Genomic DNA, 23,556 nt, shown 5'->3' on the forward strand with positions numbered 1-23,556 from the left:
TTGTTATGATGTTTCGTATGTAGGGAAAATAAAATACGACGTTTGGGAACTAGGAAAAAGTTACTTAAATAAAAAAAAAATAAAAAAAATAAAAAAAAAACATGTATCACGCTAGTGCGCAGATAGATATCACATATATAAGGCTAGATGTATGAAGGCGAAGTTGATGGCGTAAGTAACTGGCGGTCATCTTTTTTCGGAAGACTTCAATGACGGGCTCTTATGTAGCGGACATACGGTGAGTCATTTTTGCAAATAAAGCACTAAAGTTCTCTTAACAAGTTGAATTCTTGCCAGATTTACATGTTTTATTTGTTCTATTTTTTTTTTTATCACAAAATTGATAAACATGGCTATGATTCTGGCTGGATGTTGGGAAAATAAACCTGCTTTTTTTTAGGTAAGCTATTTATTGACTACATCTGTCAATTTCAAAACCAGGTCGTTCGAAAAAAAAAAAAAAAAACTTCGAAAACGGAACACTTTATAGTTATATCAAAGTTCTTTACGCGACGGCTCCGACGCAAAATGGCCGCCAATTGGCGACGCTTGTCCACATTGGCTCACAGAGTACGTCATTTATCTAGTTTTGTATGTGATATCTATACGTGCGTACGTACAAACAAGCGGAAACGGTCCGGAAGTGACGTTTGTTGTTTGCCCCACTGTTTCCGAGACGTTCAGGGTCTTGCCTGGACGGAGGTGCTCCCACCGAGCACAGCTGCGTCTACAAGTCCTTATCGATGCGAATCATTGCCCTCATCTTCTACGCAACAGTCACCATCCACGAATGAAGGTAACGCTGCCGTGGAGCTTGTTGCCGAACGGCGCCATGTTGTCGACGCCGTCCCGTTGCTTACATCATGTTTAGTACTCATATGTCGGCGGGTCAAATTGATCGTGTGGCGCGTTCAGGGCAGACTGACTGATTTTCTCTCTTTAAAACCATTTCGCTAGTTGCACGTAGTTTACTATCCGCCGTCTTTTAGACTCGTGTAAATAAAAAGTCGCCGGTCTGGTGAGACTGGAGGGCGTGGCCATACCTGCTTTGCCAGGTGAGTGACAGCTGGTCGTCACGTGGCGGGTGCTATGTTTGGAGCCTCATACGCATGCGCATATGCGTGCACGCGTGCCTCAGCTGTTGCCTCAGTTGACAGACACGCTACATATTTTCCATTAACTCGTCGTTTTCCCTTTTTCTTTTCCTTGAAAAGTTTTCCGAAATACTTCACAAAGGCTAATAACTCTGCGCCTTCGGATATTTGACAATATTTTCTATGTGTATTTTTGTGTTGTGTGAGCGAGCGTGTGAACAGGTTATATAAGACTTTCTGCAAACTTGTCACCTCCAGCTAACCTCATGATTGCAGTGGCTGCGTAATCTCATGCACGATTGGAAGTATGAAACCATGTGGCATAACTTTATAATTGGTTTTATGCTTGAGTCAAGACCCTTGATTTAATTGTTAGTTTGTTGGACTGGTTCACGGAGGATGGCGTATGAATTTTTAAGACCATTCTTTCCTTTTGGATGAACTGGAGGATATTTATTTTTGATTATGGATTTGGATAACAACGGTGACATACAGTACAACCACCAGTGTTGTTAATCTTACTGAAAAAAAGTAATTAATTATAGTTACAAATTACTTCTCCCAAAAAGTAATTGCGTTAGTAACTCAATTACCTGAATGTAAGAGTAATTAATTACTTGGCAAAGTAATTGGTGATAATTCCTTTTTTTTTTTTTTTTCCCTCAAAAAAAACAAACAAACAAACAAACAAAAAAAAAACACTGGCCACACTGTGTGAAGTTTTTTGTGAAGGTTTTTGGTACAATTGGCCCGAGCCCAATTCTTTACCCTAATTTACTCTTTACCCTGGATCAACTGTTAAAAGTTGTTAGAATTGCTCCCATTATTGCATTAGTTCCCTTCTCTCTACTTTCGACATATGAAAGTTTTTAAACTGTTTCATCATTTAAAGATAGATTCAAGTCAAGATTTTGCCGATTTAGAAGTATTTTATATAAAAAGTTACTTAGGTTCGCTAGGAAGGTTCTCTACAACAGAGCCGTCCTAAAAAGTATACTGCTTCAAGATGGCGGCTGTCTACTAACGCATTTAGTGCAATGTCTGTCATTTTGCATCTAGTTATATCTATATACAGTACATGTGATATCTACCATGTCTACCATATCTACCATAACATGCGGGCGTAGTTTGTAGGCTATCGGCTACAACATGTATTATTGGAGCTACCTAGCATCGCGTCTGCTCGGCGTCACAACTTTCTTGCCTCTCCCCACTCCTGCTCTGCTCTGTCGTCTCGGTGAGTCCGTCTCCCTCAGACTTTTCAACCAGTATAGTAACGCATAGTAACGCATGCCTTTCCGTCCTCAGTAACGGTAACGGCGTTGCCACGATGAGAAAAGTAATTAATTAGATTACCCACTACTGAAAAAAATAACGCCGTTAGTAACGCCGTTATATTGTAACGCCGTTATTAACAACACTGACAACCACAATGTGTTTTTGTTGATTGAGCTACTGACATGTTCACGGCGAGGCTGTTTATTATAAAAGGACTAATTAGACTTCACTGCTTTTTTTCTGCAGTTGTTAACAAAAGTGAAAGATGCAGAAACTAGTGTTTTTATTGGTTAATTGACATTAAAAGTAGTTAATCAATTTTAAGCTTGAAGGCCACTTTCTAAGACATTCACACTTGAAGAGTATGATAAAAAAAAAAAAAATTGAGTTAGATGGCTAAAGTAAAGGGACAAAATGACGGTTTGTTTGGCCATCTCTTTGTTCTAAGGCTACTTTTCCATGTTGTGTTTTTCTGATTTTTAGCTCGCATACTACTTTGTAATAGAGATGAACCATGATGGGTTTTTCATGGCCGATACCAATTATTAGTAGTTAGAGGGGCCGATAACCGATTTTTGGAGCCGATATTCATTTGCAGGAAAATGTTATGTAAAATTTGATGTTAAAAAAATTTAAATAATGCAAACACTGAACTTCATTGAAATACCTAAAGCATCTCTATTGAATCACACACATAGAAAATAATAGCTCTAGAAGTGCCTGTTTTTCCTATGCTAAGAAACATGTTTTATAGAGTTGAATTAAAGGTTAAATAAATAGCTCTGAATTTTTTCCAAAGAGAAAAGAAAGCCCTGATGACTTTGTCTAATTATCCTTGAGCAAGATGCTAAGCCTCACGTTGCTCCTGGTGCTTCGTCGCCTGTAGGTAGATGAGGATATAGTGTGAAGCGCTTTGATGGCCTTAAAAAGGTGGAAAGGTGCAATACGAGTGTAACTCCATTTACCATTACCATTTTCAGGGAAGGAAATCCGTTCTCCCTTTGTTTTTAGAACGAAAAGGCTCTTACGACAGAAGTCCTTTAAAAGTTTAGTTACGATCACAAGGAGAACATCAATCACACACGGAGTACAATGATGCTCTAACGTGGCAGAGCTCAGGACTGTTATAATATTGGAAGGCAGGGTTAACTGGTAAAACAATAGTTCCATGAAAAGACAAAATATGTCACATGATGAACAATGGTCCCATGATTATAAGTCAAAATACTCCATAACATGAAGCGTGGGTAGCCAGGCTGCACTTTTACCAATTAAATGTTACAATGTGTTTTTTGAAGAACAGCTTTACCTTATAAAGCACTGACCTGCCCTCCCTCGCCTCAAGATGTTAGACAGCTGTGCTCTGAATTATGATTTTAGATAACACTTGTACAATTATAAAGCAATAATAAAGCTATATATCAACATTTGAGAAGCATATGCTGGGAAGCAATTCCTTGACAACCATTTAACCACTCAGAGGACAGGGTAAATACTAGTGCAGCAGGCAGGAGAGAGAGGCGCGGCTGCGTCTGAGCCGAAATGACCCAGTTTTAAACAGTGTTGTTAATCTTACTTTAAAAAAGTAATTAGTTACAGTTACAAAATACTTCTCCCAAAAAGTAATTGAGTTAGTAACTCAGGTCCCTCATTGTAAGTGTAATTAATTACCAATGAGAGGTACTGACGTTACTTTTCATGTTCTACATGTTTTTACATGATACATTCTATACCATCTTTCACGTCAAATCTGTTTATATTAACTGACTGAATTGAACTGATTTTTTCACCCTCCCCCCAAAAAATATGGGTCACACTTTTTAGAAAAAAAATGCACTAATATTAAGTATGTACTTATATACAAACTTTCACTTTCAAATGCTGTGAGAAAAGAAGCTTTTTTGTTTTTCCTGTTGTACTGAACCCGCACCTAACCGTGATTTCTGTACCGAGGTACGTACTGAACCGTGACTTGTGTATATTGTCACACCCCTAATATATATAGATATATTTTTTCAATAGGAGTGGGAACCTCAAGGCACCGCACGATACGATATGATTTGCGATACAAGGCTATCGATAACGATTATCTCCCAATATCACGATACAGCGATTATCAATATATTGGTCAGAAATTCGATACATGATATTCTGCGATACAGCTGTTGAAACAAACAAACAAAAAAGATATTTCAAAATAGAAAAAATACTGTTTAAGTCATTTATTAAACAGTGACACCTTTTCTGTGCAACATTGCTGTAAACTAGAAACTGCAATTTCGGGAGAAATTACACACCTTGGTCTTTCCTCTGTGGAGATACAGATCTTAGCCCCACTCAGGTCTATCAATAGAATGGATGATAATGCCAGTCATTGGCACAAAACAAAAAGCCATTAGAAATGAACTGGAGAATTGGACGTCCATGGACGTCAATGGCGGCACCCTTCATAATTGTTAATGCAATCGGAGACATTTGGGGGACACGTCCTATTGATATCTAGTCATTTTCTGTTGATTTGTGGAAAAAAAAAAAATTCCCATTGAAAATGAATGGGAAAAATTTTGGACGTCCATGGACGTCACTGGTATCAACTTACATAAGCGTCAATGGAATCCAAGTACATTGGCATCAATAGAATGAACAAACATGAAGAAATGCCATTGGAAATTAATGGGAAGTTTGGACGTCCATGGACGTCAATGGCATCACCCTCCATAAGCGGCAATGCAATCGGGGACATTTGGGGGACATGTCCTATTGATATCTAGTCATTTTCTGTTGATTTGGGGAAAAAAAAAAAATTCCCATTGAAAATGAATGGGAAAAATTTTGGACGTCCATGGACGTCAATGGTATCAACTTACATAAGCGTCAATGGAATCCAAGTACATTGGCATCAATAGAATGAACAAACATGAAGAAATGCCATTGGAAATGAATGGGAAGTTTGGACGTCCGTGGACGTCAATGGCATCACCCTCCATAAGCAGCAATGCAATCGGGCACATTTGGGGGAAACGTCCTATTGATATCTAGTCATTTTCTGTTGATTTGGGGAAAAAAAAAAAATTCCCATTGAAAATGAATGGGAAAAATTTTGGACGTCCATGGACGTCAATGGTATCAACTTACATAAGCGTCAATGGAATCCAAGTACATTGGCATCAATAGAATGAACAAACATGAAGAAATGCCATTGGGATTTAATGGGAAGTTTGGACGTCCCTGGATGTCAATGGCATCACCCTCCATAAGCAGCAATGCAATTGGGGACATTTGGGGGACACGTCCTATTGATATCTAGTCATTTTCTGTTGATTTGGGGAAAAAAAAAAAATTCCCATTGAAAATGAATGGGTAAAATTTTGGACGTCCATGGACGTCAATGGCAGCACCCCCCATAAGCGTCAATGGAGTTGGGGACGTTTGGGGTATACGTCCTATTGATATCTGGTCATTTTCTGTTGATTTGGAGAAATGTAGTTTTTTCCCCATTGAAAATGAATGGGAAAAATTTTGGACGTCCATGTAAGTCAATGGCGGCACTCTTCATAAGCGTCAATGGAATTGGGGAAGTTTGGGGGACACGTCCTATTGATATCTGGTCATTTTCTGTTGATTTGGGGTAATTTTGTTTTTTCCCCATTGAAAATGAATGGGAAAAATTTTGGACGTCCATGGCAGTCAATGGCATCGACATCCATATAATCAATTGAATCCAAGTACATTGGCATCAGTAGATTTGACATGCATGGCCGTCAATGGCATCAATGCAATGTAAATTCCATTGGAAATCCCATTGGAAGTGAATGGGACTTTTCCCATTCGAAATGAATGGGATAGTTTTTGGCAAAATTCCGAGGAAGCGTAATTTTTTTCCAAATTCTGTATACAACTTTTATGCCCCTCACCGTCCCGGAATTTTTGATGCCCAAATTATGTGATTTGGTCAAAAATTGTAGGACTAGATACATTTTGAAACTTTTTTGTTTTTCACGGAAAATTGCCGTTTACGGACGAACGGAAAAATTTTCGGGGCCATTTGTAAAGTTTCCTGTGTCACGCGAAAATTCCGGTCGTGCCGATACTTGAACGGTGCCGATCGGTCTAACGGTTCGGGCTGGGAAGCGCGCGTTTTTTTTCCATTCAAAATGAATAGGAAAGTTTTTGGCAAATTTCCGGGGAACCGTAAATTTTTGCCAAATTCTGTATACAACTTTTATGCCCCTCACCGTCCCGGAATTTTTGATGCCCAAATTATGTGATTTGGTCAAAAATTGTAGGACTAGATACATTTTGAAACTTTTTTTATTTTTCGGAAAATTGCCGTTTACGGGCGAACGGAAAATTTTTCGTGGCGGTTTGAAAAATTCCCATCGTCACGCGAAAATTCCGGTCGTGCCGATACTTGAACTGTGCCGATCGGTGCTACGGTTTGGGCTGTGCGTTGGCTCAAAAAAACGCGGAGAATAAGATGAATAAATAATAAGTACAACTAGAAACTGCAATTTCGGGAGAAATTACACACCTTGGTCTTTCCTCTGTGGAGATACAGATCTTAGCCCCACTCAGGTCTATCAATAGAATGGACCATAATGCCAGTCAATGGCACTAAACAAAGTAAAAGCCATTAGAAAAGATTGGGAGAATTGGACGTCCATGGCCGTCAATGGCATCACCCTCCATAAGCGGCAATCCAATCGGGGACATTTGGGGGACACGTCCTATTGATATCTAGTCATTTTCTGTTGATTTGGGGAAAAAAAAAAAATTCCCATTGAAAATGAATGGGAAAAATTTTGGACGTCCATGGACGTCAATGGTATCAACTTACATAAGCGTCAATGGAATCCAAGTACATTGGCATCAATAGAATGAACAAACATGAAGAAATGCCATTGGAAATGAATGGGAAGTTTGGACGTCCGTGGCCGTCAATGGCATCACCCTCCATAAGAGGCAATGCAATCGGGGACATTTGGGGGACACGTCCTATTGATATCTAGTCATTTTCTGTTGATTTGGGGAAAAAAAAAAAATTCCCATTGAAAATGAATGGGAAAAATTTTGGACGTCCATGGACGTCAATGGTATCAACTTACATAAGCGTCAATGGAATCCAAGTACATTGGCATCAATAGAATGAACAAACATGAAGAAATGCCATTGGGATTTAATGGGAAGTTTGGACGTCCATGAACGTCAATGGCATCACCCTCCATAAGCGGCAATGCAATCGGGGACATTTGGGGGACACGTCCTAATGATATCTAGTCATTTTCTGTTGATTTGGGGAAAAAAAAAAATTTCCCATTGAAAATGAATGGGAAAAATTTTGGACGTCTATGGACGTCAATGGTATCAACTTACATAAGCGTCAATGGAATCTAAGTACATTGGCATCAATAGAATGAACAAACATGAAGAAATGCCATTGGAATAAATGGGAAGTTTGGACGTCCCTGGACGTCAATGGCATCACCCTCCATAAGCAGTAATGCAATTGGGGACATTTGGGGGACACGTCCTATTGATATCTAGTCATTTTCTGTTGATTTGGGGAAAAAAAAAAATTCCCATTGAAAATGAATGGGTAAAATTTTGGACGTCCATGGACTCAATGGCATTACCCTCCATAAGCGGCAATGCAATCGGGGACATTTGGGGGACACGTCCTAATGATATCTAGTCATTTTCTGTTGATTTGGGGAAAAAAAAAAAATTCCCATTGAAAATGAATGGGTAAAATTTTGGACGTCCATGGACGTCATTGGCATCACCCTCCATAAGCGTAAATGGAATTGGGGAAGTTTGGGGGACACGTCCTATTGATATCTGGTCATTTTCTGTTGATTTGGGGAAATGTAGTTTTTTCCCCATTGAAAATGAATGGGAAAAATTTTGGACGTCCATGGCCGTCAATGGCATCGACATCCATATAGCCAATTGAATCCAAGTACATTGGCATCAATAGATTCGACATGCATGGCCGTCAATGGCATCAATGCAATGTAAATTCCATTGAAATCCCATTGAAGTGAAAGGGAACTTTTCCCATTAGAAATGAATGGGAGAGTTTTTGGCAAATTTCCGGGGAACCGTAAATTTTTTCCAAATTCTGTATACAACTTTTATGCCCCTCACCGTCCCGGAATTTTTGATACCCAAATTATGTGATTTGGTCAAAAATTGTAGGACTAGATACATTTTTAAACTTTTTTTTTTTTTCGGAAAATTGCCGTTTACGGGCGAACGGAAAATTTTTCGTGGCGTTTTGAAAAATTCCCATCGTCACGCGATAATTCCGGTCATGCCGATACTTGAACGGTGCCGATCGGGGCTACGGTTTGGGCTGTGCGTTGGCTCAAAAAAACGCGGAGAATAAGATGAATAAATAATAATAATAATAATAATAAGTACAATAAAGTTGTAGAATATCATTACCTTGTTCTTTCCTTTGGAAAGACCAAGGTAATAAGTACAATAAAGTTGTAGAATATCATTACCTTGTTCTTTCCTTTGGAAAGACCAAGGTAATAATAACTAGAAACTGCAATTTCGGGAGAAATTACACACCTTGGTCTTTCCTCTGTGGAGATACAAATCTTAGCCTCACTCAGGTCTATCAATTGAATGGACCATAATGCCAGTCATTGGCACTAAACAAAGTTAAAGCCATTAGAAAAGATTGAGAGAATTGGACGTCCATGTCCGTCAATGGCAGCACCCTCCATAATTGTTAATGGAATCGGGGAAGTTTGGGGGACACGTCCTATTGATATCTAGTCATTTTCTGTTGATTTGGGAGAAAAAAAAAATTTCCCATTGAAAATGAATGGGAAAAATTTTGGACGTCCATGGACGTCAATGGTATCACCTTACATAAGCGTCAATGGAATCCAAGTACATTGGCATCAATAAAATGAACAAACATGAAGAAATGCCATTGGAAATGAATGGGAAGTTTGGACGTCCATGAACGTCAATGGCATCACCCTCCATAAGCGGCAATGCAATTGGGGACATTTGGGGGACACGTCCTAATGATATCTAGTCATTTTCTGTTGATTTGGGGAAAAAAAAAATTTTCCCATTGAATATGAATGGGAAAAATTTTGGACGTCCAGGGACGTCAATGGTATCAACTTACATAAGCGTCAATGGAATCCAAGTACATTGGCATCAATAGAATGAACAAACATGAAGAAATGCCATTGGAAATGAATGGGAAGTTTGGATGTCCGTGGACGTCAATGGCATCACCCTCCATAAGCAGCAATACAATCGGGGACATTTGGGGTACACGTCCTATTGATATCTGGTCATTTTCTGTTGATTTGGGGTAATTTTGTTTTTTCCCCATTGAAAATGAATGGGAAAAATTTTGGACGTCCATGGCAGTCAATGGCATTGACATCAATATAGTCAATTGAATCCAAGTACATTGGCATCAGTAGATTCGACATGCATGTCCGTCAATGGCATCAATGCAATGTAAATTCCATGGGAAATCCCATTGGAAGTGAATGGGACTTTTCCCATTAAGTGAATGGGAACTTTTCCCATTCGAAATGAATGGGATAGTTTTTGGCAAATTTCCGAGGAAGCGTAATTTTTTTCCAAATTCTGTATACAACTTTTATGCCCCTCACCGTCCCGGAATTTTTGATGCCCAAATTATGTGATTTGGTCAAAAATTGTAGGACTAGATACATTTTGAAACTTTTTTTTTTTTCACGGAAAATTGCCGTTTACGGACGAACGGAAAATTTTTCGGGGCCATTTGTAAAGTTTCCTGTGTCACGCGAAAATTCCGGTCGTGCCGATACTTGAACGGTGCCGATCGGTCTAACGGTTCGGGCTGTGAAGCGCGCGTTTTTTTTCCATTCAAAATGAATAGGAAAGTTTTTGGCAAATTTCCGGGGAACCGTAAATTTTTGCCAAATTCTGTATACAACTTTTATGCCCCTCACCGTCCCGGAATTTTTGATGCCCAAATTATGTGATTTGGTCAAAAATTGTAGGACTAGATACATTTTGAAACTTTTTTTATTTTTCGGAAAATTGCCGTTTACGGGCGAACGGAAAATTTTTCGTGGCGGTTTGAAAAATTCCCATCGTCACGCGAAAATTCCGGTCGTGCCGATACTTGAACTGTGCCGATCGGTGCTACGGTTTGGGCTGTGCGTTGGCTCAAAAAAACGCGGAGAATAAGATGAATAAATAATAAGTACAACTAGAAACTGCAATTTCGGGAGAAATTACACACCTTGGTCTTTCCTCTGTGGAGATACAGATCTTAGCCCCACTCAGGTCTATCAATAGAATGGATCATAATGCCAGTCATTGGCAAAAAACAAAGTAAAAGCCGTTAGAAATGAATGGGAGAATTGGACGTCCATGGACGTCAATGGCGGCACCTTTCATAATTGTTAATGGAATCGGGGAAGGTTGGGGGACACATCCTAATGATATCTAGTCATTTTCTGTTGATTTGGGAAAAAAAAAAAATATCCCATTGAAAATGAATGGGAAAAATTTTGGACGTCCATGGACGTCAATGGTATCAACTTACATAAGCGTCAATGGAATCCAAGTACATTGGCATCAATAGAATGAAAAAACATGAAGAAATGCCATTGGAAATTAATGGGAAGTTTGGACGTCCGTGGACGTCAATGGCATCACCCTCCATAAGCAGCAATGCAATCGGGGACATTTGGGGGACACGTCCTAATGATATCTACTCATTTTCTGTTGATTTGGGGAAAAAAAATAAATTTCCATTGAAAATGAATGGGAAAAATTTTGGACGTCCATGGACGTCAATGGTATCAACTGACATAAGCGTCAATGGAATCCAAGTACATTGGCATCAATAAAATGAACAAACATGAAGAAATGCCATTGGAAATGAATGGGAAGTTTGGACGTCCATGAACGTCAATGGCATCACCCTCCATAAGCGGCAATGCAATCGGGGACATTTGGGGGACACATCCTAATGATATCTAGTCATTTTCTGTTGATTTGGGAAAAAAAAAAAAATCCCATTGAAAATGAATGGGAAAAATTTTGGACGTCCATGGACGTCAATGGTATCAACTTACATAAGCGTCAATGGAATCCAAGTACATTGGCATCAATAGAATGAACAAACATGAAGAAATGCCTTTGGAAATGAATGGGAAGTTTGGACGTCCATGGACGTCAATGGCATCACCCCCCATAAGCGGCAATGCAATCGGGGACATTTGGGGGACACGTCCTAATGATATCTAGTCATTTTCTGTTGATTTGGGGAAAAAAAAAAATTTCCCATTGAAAATGAATGGGAAAAATTTTGGACGTCCATGGACGTCAATGGTATCAACTTACATAAGCGTCAATGGAATCCAAGTACATTGGCATCAATAGAATGAACAAACATGAAGAAATGCCATTGGAAATGAATGGGAAGTTTGGACGTCCATGAACGTCAATGGCATCACCCTCCATAAGCAGCAATGCAATCGGGCACATTTGGGGGAAACGTCCTATTGATATCTAGTCATTTTCTGTTGATTTGGGGAAAAAAAAAAAATTCCCATTGAAAATGAATGGGAAAAATTTTGGACGTCCATGGACGTCAATGGTATCAACTTACATAAGCGTCAATGGAATCCAAGTACATTGGCATCAAAAGAATGAACAAACATGAAGAAATGCCATTGGAAATGAATGGGAAGTTTGGACGTCCCTGGACGTCAATGGCATCACCCTCCATAAGCAGCAATGCAATCGGGGACATTTGGGGGACAGGTCCTATTGATATCTAGTCATTTTCTGTTGATTTGGGGAAAAAAAAAAAATCCCATTGAAAATGAATGGGTAAAATTTTGGACGTCCATGGACGTCAATGGCAGCACCCCCCATAAGCGTCAATGGAATTGGGGACGTTTGGGATATACGTCCTATTGATATCTGGTCATTTTCTGTTGATTTGGAGAAATTTAGTTTTTTCCCCATTGAAAATGAATGGGAAAAATTTTGGACGTCCATGTAAGTCAATGGCGGCACCCTTCATAAGCGTCAATGGAATTGGGGAAGTTTGGGGGACACGTCCTATTGATATCTGGTCATTTTCTGTTGATTTGGGGTAATTTTGTTTTTTCCCCATTGAAAATGAATGGGAAAAATTTTGGACGTCCATGGCAGTCAATGGCATCGACATCCATATAGTCACTTGAATCCAAGTACATTGGCATCAGTAGATTCGACATGCATGGCCGTCAATGGCATCAATGCAATATAAATTCCATTGGAAATCCCATTGGAAGTGAATGGGACTTTTCCCATTCGAAATGAATGGGAAAGGTTTTGGCAAATTTCCGAGGAAGCGTAATTTTTTTCCAAATTCTGTATACAATTTTTATGCCCCTCACCGTCCCGGAATTTTTGATGCCCAAATTATGTGATTTGGTCAAAAATTGTAGGACTAGATACATTTTGAAACTTTTTTTTTTTTCATGGAAAATTGCCGTTTACGGACGAACGGAAAAATTTTCGGGGCCATTTGTAAAGTTTCCTGTGTCACGCGAAAATTCCGGTCGTGCCGATACTTGAACGGTGCCGATCGGTCTAACGGTTCGGGCTGTGAAGCGCGCGTTTTTTTTCCATTCAAAATGAATAGGAAAGTTTTTGGCAAATTTCCGGGGAACCGTAAATTTTTGCCAAATTCTGTATACAACTTTTATGCCCCTCAACGTCCCGGAATTTTTGATGCCCAAATTATGTGATTTGGTCAAAAATTGTAGGACTAGATACATTTTTAAACTTTTTTTATTTTTCGGAAAATTGCCGTTTACGGGCGAACGGAAAATTTTTCGGGGCCGTTTGAAAAATTCCCATCGTCGCGCGAAAATTCCGGTCGTGCCGATACTTGAACGGTACCGATCGGAGGTACGGTTCGGGCTGCGCGGCGCGCCGAAAAAAACGTCAACAATTATTGAATAATAATAATAATAACTAGAAACTGCAATTTCGGGAGAAATTACACACCTTGGTCTTTCCTCTGTGGAGATACAAATCTTAGCCCCACTCAGGTCTATCAATAGAATGGACCATAATGCCAGTCAATGGCACTAAACAAAGTAAAAGCCATTAGAAAAGATTGGGAGAATTGGACGTCCATGGCCGTCAATGGCATCACCCTCCATAAGCGGCAATCCAATCAGGGACATTTGGGGGACACGTCCTAATGATATTTAGTCATTTTCTGTTGATTTGGGAAAAAAAAAAAAAATTCCCATTGAAAATGAATGGGAAAAATTTTGGACGTCCATGGACGTCAATGGTATCAACTTACATAAGCGTCAATGGAATCCAAGTACATTGGCATCAATAGAATGAACAAACATGAAGAAATGCCATTGGAATTAATGGGAAGTTTGGACGTCCATGAACGTCAATGGCATCACCCTCCATAAGCGGCAATGCAATCGGGGACATTTGGGGGACACGTCCTAATGATATCTAGTCATTTTCTGTTGATTTGGGGAAAAAAAAAAAATTCCCATTGAATATGAATGGGAAAAATTTTGGACGTCCATGGACGTCAATGGTATCAACTGACATAAGCGTCAATGGAATCCAAGTACATTGGCATCAATAAAATGAACAAACATGAAGAAATGCCATTGGAAATGAATGGGAAGTTTGGACGTCCATGAACGTCAATGGCATCACCCTCCATAAGCGGCAATGCAATCGGGGACATTTGGGGGACACGTCCTAATGATATCTAGTCATTTTCTGTTGATTTGGGAAAAAAAAAAAAAATCCCATTGAAAATGAATGGGAAAAATTTTTGACGTCCATGGACGTCAATGGTATCAACTTACATAAGCGTCAATGGAATCCAAGTACATTGGCATCAATAGAATGAACAAACATGAAGAAATGCCTTTGGAAATGAATGGGAAGTTTGGACGTCCATGGACGTCAATGGCATCACCCCCCATAAGCGGCAATGCAATCGGGGACATTTGGGGGACACGTCCTAATGATATCTAGTCATTTTCTGTTGATTTGGGGAAAAAAAAAATTTCCCATTGAAAATGAATGGGAAAAATTTTGGACGTCCATGGACGTCAATGGTATCAACTTACATAAGCGTCAATGGAATCCAAGTACATTGGCATCAATAGAATGAACAAACATGAAGAAATGCCATTGGAAATTAATGGGAAGTTTGGACGTCCGTGGACGTCAATGGCATCACCCTCCATAAGCAGCAATGCAATCGGGCACATTTTGGGGGAAACGTCCTATTGATATCTAGTCATTTTCTGTTGATTTGGGGGAAAAAAAAAATTTCCCATTGAAAATGAATGGGAAAAATTTTGGACGTCCATGGACGTCAATGGTGTCAACTTACTTAAGCGTCAATGGAATCCAAGTACATTGGCATCAAAAGAATGAACAAACATGAAGAAATGCCATTGGAAATGAATGGGAAGTTTGGACGTCCCTGGACGTCAATGGCATCACCCTCCATAAGCAGCAATGCAATCGGGGACATTTGGGGGACACGTCCTATTGATATCTAGTCATTTTCTGTTGATATGGGGAAAAAAAAAAATTTCCCATTGAAAATGAATGGGAAAAATTTTGGACGTCCATGGACGTCAATGGCAGCACCCTCCATAAGCGTCAATGGAGTTGGGGACGTTTGGGATATACGTCCTATTGATATCTGGTCATTTTCTGTTGATTTGGAGAAATTTAGTTTTTTCCCCATTGAAAATGAATGGGAAAATTTTTGGACGTCCATGGAAGTCAATGGTGGCACCCTTCATAAGCGTCAATGGAATTGGGGAAGTTTGGGGGACACGTCCTATTGATATCTGGTCATTTTCTGTTGATTTGGGGAAATTTTGTTTTTTCCCCATTGAAAATGAATGGGAAAAATTTTGGACGTCCATGGCCGTCAATGGCATCGACATCCATATAGTCAATTGAATCCAAGTACATTGGCATCAGTAGATTCGACATGCATGGCCGTCAATGGCATCAATGCAATGTAAATTCCATTGGAAATCCCATTGGAAGTGAATGGGAACTTTTCCCATTCGAAATGAATGGGATAGTTTTTGGCAAATTTCCGAGGAAGCGTAATTTTTTTCCAAATTCTGTATACAACTTTTATGCCCCTCACCGTCCCGGAATTTTTGATGGCCAAATTATGTGATTTGGTCAAAAATTGTAGGACTAGATACATTTTGAAAGTTTTTTTTTTTTCACGGAAAATTGCCGTTTACGGACGAACGGAAAAATTTTCGGGGCCATTTGTAAAGTTTCCTGTGTCACGCTAAAATTCCGGTCGTGCCGATACTTGAACGGTGCCGATCGGTCTAACGGTTCGGGCTGTGAAGCGCGCGTTTTTTTTCCATTCAAAATGAATAGGAAAGTTTTTGGCAAATTTCCGGGGAACCGTAAATTTTTGCCAAATTCTGTATACAACTTTTATGCCCCTCACCGTCCCGGAATTTTTGATGCCCAAATTATGTGATTTGGTCAAAAATTGTAGGACTAGATACATTTTGAAACTTTTTTTGTTTTTCGGAAAATTGCCGTTTACGGGCGAACGGAAAATTTTTCGTGGCGGTTTGAAAAATTCCCATCGTCACGCGAAAATTCCGGTCGTGCCGATACTTGAACTGTGCCGATCGGTGCTACGGTTTGGGCTGTGCGTTGGCTCAAAAAAACGCGGAGAATAAGATGAATAAATAATAAGTACAATAAAGTTGCACAACAACATAACCTTGTTCTTTCCTTCAGAAAGACCAAGGTAATAAAGTTGCACAATAACAATACCTTGTTCTTTCTTTCAGAAAGACCAAGGTAATAAAGTTGCACAATAACAATACCTTGTTCTTTCTTTCAGAAAGACCAAGGTAAATATAAATCTACTGCAAATTGTGTACCTGCATATATAGAGAAACAACCCAAAACCACTGATATCTGTTGGAGAGAGAATGATGAATGGCACCCTTAATTTCTTTTAAATCTTAAAAAAAAAAAAAAAATAGTGCTTTAGGTGTCAGTCAGCAGTTGAGCTTAGAGTGGGGCAATGATAAAATTGGTGGGTCGTTTCTTCGTATATGACCTTTGTTGCCAAAAGCATTGGTTTGAGCGCTTCCACCATCTGCTTCAGCATTTGAGATGTCGGACTCAGTCACATTCTTCCTCACCTTAAAAACAACAAAATAAAACAAAAAATATTAGCTACCTTATAGCTTTTGAGTTGAAATCCTGATTTTTTTTTTGTGTTGGAAGTATTGAGTGAATTAAAAGAAATATATGAATTGAATGTTATTTTTGTTTTTTTTGTGTTGGAAGTATTGAGTGAATTAAAAATATATGAATTGAATGTACTGTATAGAAATTAAAAATGCAATAATTACCTATTTTAATATGTAGGCTACATTAATTATCATTCACATCACCTTCTATATCTTGGAAGCTATTCAAACCATTTTTATAGCTTATTGTATCAACATGGCAGTAATAACAGTTTGTGTAGTAAACTAGATGGAAAGTGGTTCTCAAATAATATCAAATAAATCAGTAAACATCAGGCTTGTTCGATATTCATTTTTATCCAGTTTAGGGTCCTGGTTTATTTTATATAATTACCTTGGTCTTTCTGAAAGAAAGAACAAGGTATTGTTATTGTGCAACTTTATTGTACTTATTATTTATTCATCTTATTCTCCGCGTTTTTTTGAGCCAACGCACAGCCCAAACCGTAGCACCGATCGGCACAGTTCAAGTATCGGCACGACCGGAATTTTCGCGTGACGATGGGAATTTTTCAAACCGCCACGAAAAATTTTCCGTTCGCCCGTAAACGGCAATTTTCCGAAAAATAAAAAAAGTTTCAAAATGTATCTAGTCCTACAATTTTTGACCAAATCACATAATTTGGGCATCAAAAATTCCGGGATGGTGAGGGGCATAAAAGTTGTATACAGAATTTGGCAAAAATTTACGGTTCCCCGGAAATTTGCCAAAAACTTTCCTATTCATTTTGAATGGAAAAAAAACACGCGCTTCACAGCCCGAACCGTTTGACCGATCGGCACCGTTCAAGTATCGGCACGACCAGAATTTTCGCGTGACACAGGAAACTTTAAAAATGGCCCCGAAAATTTTTCCGTTCGTCCGTAAACGGCAATTTTCCGTGAAAAAAAAAAAAGTTTCAAAATGTATCTAGTCCTACAATTTTTGACCAAAACACATAATTTGGGCATCAAAAATTCCGGGACGGTGAGGGGCATAAAAGTTGTATACAGAATTTGGAAAAAAATTACGCTTCCTCGGAAATTTGCCAAAAACGATCCCATTCATTTCGAATGGGAAAAGTCCCATTCACTTCCAATGGGATTTCCAATGGAATTTACATTGCATTGATGCCATTGACGGCCATGCATGTCGAATCTACTGATGCCAATGTACTTGGATTCAATTGATTATATGGATGTCGATGCCATTGACTGCCATGGACGTCCAAAATTTTTCCCATTCATTTTCAATGGGGAAAAAACAAAATTACCCCAAATCAACAGAAAATGACCAGATATCAATAGGACGTGTCCCCCAAACTTCCCCAATTCCATTGACGCTTATGAAGGGTGCCGCCATTGACTTACATGGACGTCCAAAATTTTTCCCATTCATTTTCAATGGGGAAAAAACTAAATTTCTCCAAATCAACAGAAAATGACCAGATATCAATAGGACGCATACCCCAAACGTCCCCAACTCCATTGACGCTTATGGGGGGTGCTGCCATTGACGTCCATGGACGTCCAAAATTTTACCCATTCATTTTCAATGGGAAATTTTTTTTTTTCCCCAAATCAACAGAAAATGACTAGATATCAATAGGAGGTGTCCCCCAAATGTCCCCAATTGCATTGCGGCTTATGGAGGGTGATGCCATTGACGTCCAGGGACGTCCAAACTTCCCATTTATTCCAATGGCATTTCTTCATGTTTGTTCATTCTATTGATGCCAATGTACTTAGATTCCATTGACGCTTATGTAAGTTGATACCATTGACGTCCATAGACGTCCAAAATTTTTCCCATTCATTTTCAATGGGAATTTTTTTTTTTTCCCCAAATCAACAGAAAATGACTAGATATCATTAGGACGTGTCCCCCAAATGTCCCCGATTGCATTGCCGCTTATGGAGGGTGATGCCATTGACGTTCATGGACGTCCAAACTTCCCATTATATCCCAATGGCATTTCTTCATGTTTGTTCATTCTATTGATGCCAATGTACTTGGATTCCATTGACGCTTATGTAAGTTGATACCATTGACGTCCATGGACGTCCAAAATTTTTCCCATTCATTTTCAATGGGAATTTTTTTTTTCCCCCAAATCAACAGAAAATGACTAGATATCATTAGGACGTGTCCCCCAAATGTCCCCGATTGCATTGCCGCTTATGGAGGGTGATGCCATTGACGTTCATGGACGTCCAAACTTCCCATTATATCCCAATGGCATTTCTTCATGTTTGTTCATTCTATTGATGCCAATGTACTTAGATTCCATTGACGCTTATGTAAGTTGATACCATTGACGTCCATGGACGTCCAAAATTTTTCCCATTCATTTTCAATGGAATTTTTTTTTTTTTCCCAAATCAACAGAAAATGACTAGATATCATTAGGACGTGTCCCCCAAATGTCCCCGATTGCATTGCCGCTTATGGAGGGTGATGCCATTGACGTTCATGGACGTCCAAACTTCCCATTCATTTCCAATGGCATTTCTTCATGTTTGTTCATTTTATTGATGCCAATGTACTTGGATTCCATTGACGCTTATGTAAGTTGATACCATTGACGTCCATGGACGTCCAAAATTTTTCCCATTCATTTTCAATGGGAAATTTTTTTTTTTTCCCCAAATCAACAGAAAATGACTAGATATCAATAGAACGTGTCCCCCAAACTTCCCCGATTCCATTAACAATTATGGAGGGTGCTGCCATTGACGGACATGGACGTCCAATTCTCCCAATCTTTTCTCATGGCTTTTACTTTGTTTAGTGCCATTGACTGGCATTATGGTCCATTCTATTGATAGACCTGAGTGGGGCTAAGATCTGTATCTCCACAGAGGAAAGACCAAGGTGTGTAATTTCTCCCGAAATTGCAGTTTCTAGTTACCTTGGTCTTTCCAAAGGAAAGAACAAGGTTATGTTATTCTACAACTTTATTATTATTATTACCTTGGTCTTTCCAAGGGAAAGAACAAGGTATTGTTATTGTGCAACTTTATTATTATAATAATTATTATTATTATTATTATTATTATTCAATAATTCTCCGCGTTTTTTTGAGCCAACGCACAGCCCAAACCGTAGCACCGATCGGCACCGTTGAAGTATCGGCATGACCGGATTTTTCGCGTGACGATGGGAATTTTTCAAACCGCCACGAAAAATTTTCCGTTCGCCCGTAAACGGCAATTTTCCGAAAAATAAAAAAAGTTTCAAAATGTATCTAGTCCTACAATTTTTGACCAAATCACATAATTTGGGCATCAAAAATTCCGGGACGTTGAGGGGCATAAAAGTTGTATACAGAATTTGGCAAAAATTTACGGTTCCCCGGAAATTTGCCAAAAACTTTCCTATTCATTTTGAATGGAAAAAAAACGCGCGCTTCACAGCCCGAACCGTTAGACCGATCGGCACCGTTCAAGTATCGGCACGACCGGAATTTTCGCGTGACACAGGAAACTTTACAAATGGCCCCGAAAATTTTTCCGTTCGTCCGTAAACGGCAATTTTCCATGAAAAAAAAAAAAGTTTCAAAATGTATCTAGTCCTACAATTTTTGACCAAATCACATAATTTGGGCATCAAAAATTCCGGGACGGTGAGGGGCATAAAAGTTGTATACAGAATTTGGAAAAAAATTACGCTTCCTCGGAAATTTGCCAAAAACTATCCCATTCATTTCGAATGGGAAAAGTCCCATTCACTTCCAATGGGATTTCCATAGAATTTACATTGCATTGATGCCATTGACGGCCATGCATGTCGAATCTACTGATGCCAATGTACTTGGATTCAATTGACTATATGGATGTCGATGCCATTGACTGCCACGGACGTCCAAAATTTTTCCCATTCATTTTCAATGGGGAAAAAACAAAATTTCCCCAAATAAACAGAAAATGGCTAGATATCAATAGGACGTGTCCCCCAAACTTCCCCAATTCCATTGACGCTTATGGGGGGTGCTGCCATTGACTTCCATGGACGTCCAAAATTTTCCCCATTCATTTTCAATGGGGAAAAAACTAAATTTCTCCAAATCGACAGAAAATGACCAGATATCAATAGGACGTATACCCCAAACGTCCCCAACTCCATTGACGCTTATGGGGGGTGCTGCCATTGACATCCATGGACGTCCAAAATTTTTCCCATTCATTTTCAATGGGGAAAAAACTAAATTTCTCCAAATCGACAGAAAATGACCAGATATCAATAGGACGTATACCCCAAACGTCCCCAACTCCATTGACGCTTATGGGGGGTGCTGCCATTGACATCCATGGACGTCCAAAAATTTTCCCATTCATTTTCAATGGGAAATTTTTTTTTTCTCCCCCAAATCAACAGAAAATGACTAGATATCAATAGGACGTGTCCCCCAAATGTCCCCGATTGCATTGCTGCTTATGGAGGGTGATGCCATTGACGTCCAGGGACGTCCAAACTTCCCATACATTTCCAATGGCATTTCTTCATGTTTGTTCATTCTATTGATGCCAATGTACTTGGATTCCATTGACGCTTATGTAAGTTGACACCATTGACGTCCATGGACGTCCAAAATTTTTCCCATTCATTTTCAATGGGAAATTTTTTTTCTTCTCCCAAATCAAAAGAAAATGACTAAATATCAATAGGACGTGTCCCCCAAATGTCCCCGATTGTATTGCTGCTTATGGAGGGTGATGCCATTGACGTCCATGGACGTCCAAACTTCCCATTAATTTCTAATGGCATTTCTTCATGTTTGTTCATTCTATTGATGCCAATGTACTTGGTATCCATTGACGCTTATGTAAGTTGATACCATTGACGTCCATGGACGTCCAAAATTTTTCCCATTCATTTTCAATGGGAATTTTTTTTTTTTCCCCAAATCAACAGAAAATGACTAGATATCAATAGGACGTGTCCCCCAAATGTCCCCGATTGTATTGCTGCTTATGGAGGGTGATGCCATTGACGTCCATGGACGTCCAAACTTCCCATTAATTTCTAATGGCATTTCTTCATGTTTGTTCATTCTATTGATGCCAATGTACTTGGTATCCATTGACGCTTATGTAAGTTGATACCATTGACGTCCATGGACGTCCAAAATTTTTCCCATTCATTTTCAATGGGAATTTTTTTTTTTTCCCCAAATCAACAAAAAATGACCAGATATCAATAGGACGTGTACCCCAAATGTCCCCGATTGTATTGCTGCTTATGGAGGGTGATGCCATTGACGTCCATGGACGTCCAAACTTCCCATTAATTTCTAATGGCATTTCTTCATGTTTGTTCATTCTATTGATGCCAATGTACTTGGTATCCATTGACGCTTATGTAAGTTGATACCATTGACGTCCATGGACGTCCAAAATTTTTCCCATTCATTTTCAATGGGAATTTTTTTTTTTTGCCCAAATCAACAAAAAATGACCATATATCAATAGGACGTGTACCCCAAATGTCCCCGATTGTATTGCTGCTTATGGAGGGTGATGCCATTGAGGTCTATGGACGTCCAAACTTCCCATTAATTTCTAATGGCATTTCTTCATGTTTGTTCATTCTATTGATGCCAATGTACTTGGTATCCATTGACGCTTATGTAAGTTGATACAATTGACGTCCATGGACGTCCAAAATTTTTCCCATTCATTTTCAATGGGAATTTTTTTTTTTTCCCCAAATCAACAAAAAATGACCAGATATCAATAGGACGTGTCCCCCAAATGTCCCCGATTGTATTGCTGCTTATGGAGGGTGATGCCATTGACGTCCATGGACGTCCAAACTTCCCATTAATTTCTAATGGCATTTCTTCATGTTTGTTCATTCTATTGATGCCAATGTACTTGGTATCCATTGACGCTTATGTAAGTTGATACCATTGACGTCCATGGACGTCCAAAATTTTTCCCATTCATTTTCAATGGGAATTTTTTTTTTTTGCCCAAATCAACAAAAAATGACCAGATATCAATAGGACATGTACCCCAAATGTCCCCAATTACAATGATGCTTATGGAGGGTGCTGCCATTGACGGCCATGGACGTCCAACTCTCCCAATCTTTTCTAATGGCATTTCTTCATGTTTGTTCATTCTATTGATGCCAATGTACTTGGTATCCATTGACGCTTATGTAAGTTGATACCATTGACGTCCATGGACGTCCAAAATTTTTCCCATTCATTTTCAATGGGAATTTTTTTTTTTTGCCCAAATCAACAAAAAATGACCATATATCAATAGGACGTGTACCCCAAATGTCCCCGATTGTATTGCTGCTTATGGAGGGTGATGCCATTGACGTCTATGGACGTCCAAACTTCCCATTAATTTCTAATGGCATTTCTTCATGTTTGTTCATTCTATTGATGCCAATGTACTTGGTATCCATTGACGCTTATGTAAGTTGATACAATTGACGTCCATGGACGTCCAAAATTTTTCCCATTCATTTTCAATGGGAATTTTTTTTTTTTCCCCAAATCAACAAAAAATGACCAGATATCAATAGGACGTGTCCCCCAAATGTCCCCGATTGTATTGCTGCTTATGGAGGGTGATGCCATTGACGTCCATGGACGTCCAAACTTCCCATTAATTTCTAATGGCATTTCTTCATGTTTGTTCATTCTATTGATGCCAATGTACTTGGTATCCATTGACGCTTATGTAAGTTGATACCATTGACGTCCATGGACGTCCAAAATTTTTCCCATTCATTTTCAATGGGAATTTTTTTTTTTTGCCCAAATCAACAAAAAATGACCAGATATCAATAGGACGTGTACCCCAAATGTCCCCAATTACAATGATGCTTATGGAGG

The 23,556-nt window shown here is 39.1% G+C and overlaps 1 protein-coding gene across 3 annotated transcripts in view; it reads left to right on the forward strand.

Moving 5' to 3' along the window:
• Positions 1-216: 216 nt before the first annotated feature.
• The window catches only part of cnot6l (CCR4-NOT transcription complex, subunit 6-like), a 54,240-nt gene continuing 30,900 nt past the window's right edge, over positions 217-23,556 (forward strand). The window contains exon 1 of one of the 3 annotated variants that reach the window (XM_057832594.1): positions 217-238. The gene's annotated coding sequence lies outside the window, so the exon portion shown is untranslated. Of the gene's footprint in view, positions 239-655; positions 797-23,556 lie in introns of those variants that run through there. The other 2 variants (XM_057832595.1, XM_057832596.1) reach the window with 2 other exon arrangements.

The sequence above is a fragment of the Corythoichthys intestinalis genome, chromosome 3 (genome assembly GCF_030265065.1).
Source record: "Corythoichthys intestinalis isolate RoL2023-P3 chromosome 3, ASM3026506v1, whole genome shotgun sequence".
NCBI lineage: Eukaryota > Metazoa > Chordata > Actinopteri > Syngnathiformes > Syngnathidae > Corythoichthys > Corythoichthys intestinalis.